Source organism: Triticum urartu, chromosome 2A, assembly GCF_056163025.1.
Source record: "Triticum urartu cultivar PI428250 chromosome 2A, HENAU_Tu73, whole genome shotgun sequence".
NCBI lineage: Eukaryota > Viridiplantae > Streptophyta > Magnoliopsida > Poales > Poaceae > Triticum > Triticum urartu.
This window is the reverse complement of record NC_141874.1, coordinates 448,574,226-448,580,225: the sequence shown is the minus strand read 5'-3', so window position 1 is coordinate 448,580,225 and position 6,000 is coordinate 448,574,226. Positions and strand designations below refer to the sequence as shown.

The window sequence follows — 6,000 nt, the reverse complement described above, 5'->3', positions numbered from 1 at the left end:
GGGGTTGTGCGTGATTTGAATGTTTTGTGTGGTGAATATGGAGCATAGCCAGACCATATGATTTTGTAGGGATAACTTTCTTTGGCCATGTTATTTTGAAAAGACATGATTGCTTTATTAGTATGCTTGAAGTATTATTGTCTTAATGTCAAATGATAGACTATTGCTTTGAATCACTCATGTCTTAATATTCATGTCATGATTACATTACATGATCAAGATTATGCTAGATAGCATTCCACATCAAAAATTATCTTTTTTTATCATTTACGTACTCGAGGGCGAGCAGGAATTAAGCTTGGGGATGCTGATACGTCTCCGTCGTATATATAACTTTGATTGTTCCATGCCAATATTATACAACTTTCATATACTTTTGGCAACTTTTTATAATATTTTTGGGACTAACATATTGATCTAGTGCCCAGTGCCAGTTCCTATTTGTTGCATGTTTTTTGTTTCGCAGTAAATCATATCAAACGGAGTCCAAACGGGATAAAATTGATGGAGATTTTTTTGGAATATATGTGATTTTTGGGAAGAAAAATCAACGCGAGACGATGCCCGAGGGGGCCATGAGGCAGGGGGGCGCGCCCCAGGGGGTCAGGCGCGCCCTAGGCCCTCGTGGTCACCCCGTAAGGCGGTTGATACCCTTCTTTCGCTGCAAGAAATCTAATATCCGGATAGAGATCGTGTTAAAATTTCAGCCCAATCGGAGTTGCGGATCTCCGGGAATTTAAGAAACGGTGAAAGGGCAGAATCAGGGAGCGCGAAAACAGAGAGAGATAGAGAGACAGATCCAATCATGAAGGGGCTCTCGCCCCTCCCGTGCCATGGAGGCCATGGACCCGAGGGGAACTTCTCCCATCTAGGGGGGAGGTCAAGGAAGAAGAAGAAGAAGAAGGGGGCTCTCTCCCCCTCTCTCCCAGTGGCGCCGGAACGCCGCCAGGGCCATCATCATCACCGCAATCTACACCAACAACGTCACCGCCCTCATCACCAACTCGTCCCCCCTCTATGCATTGGTGTAACCCCTCTTTTACCCGCTGTAATCTCTACTTAAACATGGTGCTCAACGCTATATATTATTTCCCAATGATGTATGGTTATCCTATGATGTTTGAGTAGATCTGTTTTGTCCTATGGGTTAATCGATGATCGTGATTGGTTTGAGTTGCATGTTTTATTATTGGTGTTGTCCTATGGTGCTCTCCATATCGCGCAAGCGTGAGGATCCCCGCTGTAGGGTTTGCAATATGTTCATGATTTGCTTATGGTGGGTGGCGTGAGTGACAAAAGCACGAACCCGAGTAAGTAGGTTGTTTGAGTATGGGAATAAAGAGGACTTGATACTTTAATGCTATGGTTGGGTTTTACCTTAATGATCTTTAGTAGTTGCGGATGCTTTCTAGAGTTCCAATCATAATTGCATATGATCCAAGAAGAGAAAGTATGCTAGCTTATGCCTCTCCCTCAAATAAAATTGCAATAATGATTACCGATCTAGTTATCGATTGCCTAGGGATAAATAACTTTCTTGTGTGACAACAAGCTCTCTACTGAAACTAACTTAGTTGTGTCTTCATATAAACAGCCCCTAGTTGTTATTTACGCGCTCTTTATTATCTTGCAAACCTATCCAACAACACCTACAAAGTACTTCTAGTTTCATACTTGTTCTAGGTAAAGCGAATGTTAAGCGTGCGTAGAGTTGTATCGATGGTCGATAGAACTTGAGGGAATATTTGTTCTACCTTTTAACTCCTCGTTGGGTTCAACACTCTTACTTATCGAAAGAGGCTACAATTGATCCCCTATACTTGTGGGTTATCACGCATCCAGGCCCTGTGCCAGGATAGGGGACTTGTTCTCTGGGCATCCTGCTTCACCTTTTCGTAGTAGGGGTCGATGATGGCCGAGGCAAGTTCGACCAGGGAGTCCTTCTTCGTGCTGCCCCAGACCCTGTAGTGGTCATGGATTTCAGCAAGGTTCTTGCAGACCAAGCCTGTAACACTGAGTGCTTTTACACCGTCGGTGGTTTCCACCGTGGCGAATTTGTAGTCGGTGCTGTTGACAAACCTGTTGAAACGGTCGCAAGGCTCTATGGCCATGCAGTAGTTGTAGATGAGGACATGATGTCGCACGCACAACTAGGCGATGGCGACCTTCTGATCTATGTCGGGACGACCGGCGGTGTACTCGAGGTCGATGCCGACCACCTTGTACTTGTCTCCAGCAAGCAACTGCCCAACGTTGTTGATGTAGTCGTTCACCACGGCCGGGTCAATGGTGTACACCACCGAAAGATCCATCTCCCTCGCGTGGGTGTTCACTCTATGCTCGCCAAACTCCATTGGAGCGCCGCTGGACATCCCCTCTTTATGTGTCGTCATGGGTGTGCTTGTTGTGTTGTGGGGAGCGATTGAAAGGTTGAAGAGACTAAGGTTATAATGGCCGCGGGAATTAAAGGGGAAGCCGGACGACCAGGAATATCGGCAGGCCATGATGGCAATTCTAATTTGCAGCGCGTAACTCAATTGCGCCACAACTGCATCGCGTGGCAACGCGCGCGGTGCAACTGCATGCATATGGGGCCCCCGACGTGATCGTGCGCATGCCCAACCGTTGGCAAAGCACGTGCGGAGGGACGCGAGCAAAGCGCTCCGCAGTCGCCTCAACGATGAGCAACCCTATATATATAATCTATTAAGAACCCAGGGTGAGGAATAAATAATTCTTCACCCCGATCCATCCAGCGAGCCAGACTCCCTCGGTCCCACCCGGGCCAGAGACCACCGCCAGTCCGCTACCCACCCCACCGAAAGCTACAAACCGTTTCATGGTAGCCCACGAGGCCACGACCCGGTGTCCCCACTCCCTAGTTCCTCAACAGCTCGTGAGTGTTGAGCGGCAGTTTTGACGATGAATGGCGGGCGGCACCTGGCTTGGTGGTCGGCGGCATGATGCTCAGCGGGTTAGATCGGCGAGAATGGATTCAGACGCGAAGCATTTTGAGCAGGCGTGTGGCCTCGATGTCGGGGCAGCGCAGCAGGTGGTGGTCGCGGCGGCGCTGCAAGTGGTGGTCGCGACCGCACTGCTAGTGGTGGTCACGGCGGCGTTGGTTTGACCACGGTCGCCACGGACTGCAGAAGGACGAGCATCCCGCGCCGACACCGGTATTTAAGTTCGTGCTCCTCCCTTGCACATGACACAACGAGCACGCTGCCCTTCTTCTCCTTGCATGCGGCTGCTAGCTCTTCCTCTTACACCATGTCACCTTTTTCTGCTAGCCCCTTTCCTCCTGCTATATAGCATCTTTATTGATCTGATGATTGCCTCCAAAAATTTCACTGCTTAGGTGTCCTCCGTAATTCCCTTTGGATCTCATTCTGTGCTGCCTCATTTCTTGCCCACGAGGTGTTTGTTTTAATGCCTGAATGGGAACTGCTACTGACAATGTGCTCAAAGAAGACTCTTAACAGTGATATATTGATAGGTATGCCATGATTGATTATCTTGTTGTTTGTTTCGTCTTTGTACAATTACTGATTTTGGAATCTTATGTTGCATATATATCTGCCATATAGTTTATGATGTCCAATAAGGTTAGCTCTGCATTAGGATGCTTATTACCTCACTAGTCCAGCCAAAGCTAAGCATGTCTGCGTATGAAAAGATCCATCTAGCATCAGTCTCCTTCTCAATGTTCAGTTTACATCCTTAATTTCACGATAATGCTTCTTGTAGTAACCTTGGAGGTGATTTTTTTTGGAAAGCCATGATGGATGTTGGGAGTCGTTGCCGAGAGTATGCAGGCATTTATTTCTTTAAATCTACAAAAGCTAACAAACATAAAACAGAAGCTACCAAAGAAAATTCAGTTTAAAGAAAGATGCATCAGTCCACCTTGGTCTTTTATGTTGAGTTCATCAGTCAACTCCTTTATTCTTCCATGTTGCTCGCTTGACACTGTCTTCAAATCTGTAAGCTTATTTATTTTTATTCTGCAAGCTTTCTCTGATTAAACAATATCTCAACATGTTTCTCCAAATTGCGTACTTCCATTCTTGCACCTTCCAGCTCAACAGAAAATTGTTTTGCATAAGATTCAGCTTCCCTTTTCTGAGATGCAATCTCTGATCCGATTGTGCTAATTTGCACATCTTTTTCCTGAAGTTCCTGCTGCAACTGAAGAACAATCTCCTTAGTTCATTTGTGTTGCCTTCTTTTACTATGCCAAGTAGTTTTTACAGACGCACCTAATTGCTCAACTACTGATTTTACATATGGTCATATGAAAATAAATGGTTCTACCCAGCAGAATTGCTCGAGTTATCAGGAGACATTCCAGTCATTCCTTCAATCTCAGAACCATACCGAAGATCATTGCAATCAGTGGGATTCATGATGCTATGTTTCCTATTTTTTTCCTTGGGCTCATTCTGTGACTATTTTTCTATTTGATGGATGTTACTTGCCGTGTGTCGTCGTTCCTTGGTTATTAGATGTGTTTTGCTGCATGAGGAGTTTTGCATCCTGGGTTGCACTTGTTATGTTCTGTTCCGGAGTTCCTGTAAGAGCTGGTACCCAGCAAACTATCGCTTTTGTTAAAGCAGGGATCGAACCTTTTGTCCAAAAAGGTTATCTACATTTTACATTATATGCTTACTTGTGGTTGTATTCTTGTATTTAACACTCTGTAACTGCATTTTCTTAGGAACACTCCATTTTTTCCATTGGTGGGTGGTCATCGATTCGCAGTAGGCCAACTAGTTGTGCAACATCGCTAGTGGTCCTCAGTGTCAGGTTTCGTTGACCGTTGGCTTGCTTATTCATGTGCTTTGCATCTCCTCCCTGCAAGATGGTCAGTAACCAGGTCTTCGCCGATAGAGCTCTCCAGTGTCGCCTCCTCCCCATAAATTTGTAGGAGTATATGTCTATTTATCCGCCCAATATGGTTATATTTATTAAAGAAGTTTAGTTATCTGCCCATAAGTCTGAATCTTTATTGACTTGTGGCTTCTTTGCTATGGTTGATTTTTTGTTATTACTAGCATGTTCTAATATGGACTGTCGCCTTGTGTCCCCTTGATAACTGATTGAAACTCCCATCTAAAAATTAGCATGTACACTATTATTTGTTATGTTCCTTCAAAAAAAATGTTTAGTACAAATTTCATCATGGATGTAAATTATCTTGTCAAGCTTTGAAGCTCATAATCTTAGAGATTTATGTTTACCTCTTTAGGAGGAGATATCACAAGTTTAAGGTTCCATTTGTTCTTTGACAATTTTCTCATTTTGACCATATTACATAATTCTACTAGTTTCTGTTCACTTTGGTTCACTACTTCATTCAGATTCACATATTACAGTCTGTAGAACCTTTATTTTTCAGTCCCTTTTTAATGTGATGTTCTAATCCAAATTAATGTTCTACAGACAAAGGCTAATCAGTACAGTGATAAAGTTCTCTCCTATATCTTGTTCCATGATTTGAATTAATGCAAGCCTTTACCTGATTCATTGGAGAAATTCAGGCCATTAAAATTACATAGCTGCTCATATGTTAACAACCCAAAATGCTCTCTCTTGTGCCTGGTCGTTGTAATGTACTTGTGTATGTCTGCTTGGACGCTTATTTTTACTATCAAATGGATGTATATTAGTAATGAGAACGGCGTCAGTCTTATGTGTTATACCTTTACAACAGCACATCATGCATTCCCCCATTTTGTGATATGAAGTTCAGACCAAAAACTTGTCAGGATTGACTTTAATCTCATCCAAAAATTCGTTCCACATAGCCATAAATGTTCCTGTTAGTTATCAGTGAAAATTTTGGATTATTCCTATACGGCTTTACAGATAATAGCTTTTTCACCTTTATGTTCATGTTTTGAGTTCAAAATTATAATTAACTACAAATACCCGTGAAAATTCCAGTAATTCACAAACGTGTCTAGTACTGGTCATGCAAATTTTGTGATTATTTGGGCA

At 43.5% G+C, this 6,000-nt stretch overlaps 1 long non-coding RNA gene across 3 annotated transcripts; it reads left to right on the top strand.

The window, feature by feature from the left end:
- Positions 1-2,802: 2,802 nt before the first annotated feature.
- Positions 2,803-5,137, top strand: LOC125538091 (uncharacterized). 3 transcript variants are annotated; one of them, XR_007296233.2, is made up of 3 exons: positions 2,818-3,184; positions 3,359-3,496; positions 4,718-5,137. It is a non-coding gene; the product is annotated as an uncharacterized LOC125538091 (long non-coding RNA). The 3 variants fall into 3 exon arrangements; XR_007296234.2 differs by having other exon boundaries at positions 2,819-3,176; XR_015616696.1 differs by having other exon boundaries at positions 2,803-3,496.
- The last annotated feature ends 863 nt before the right edge of the window (positions 5,138-6,000 follow it).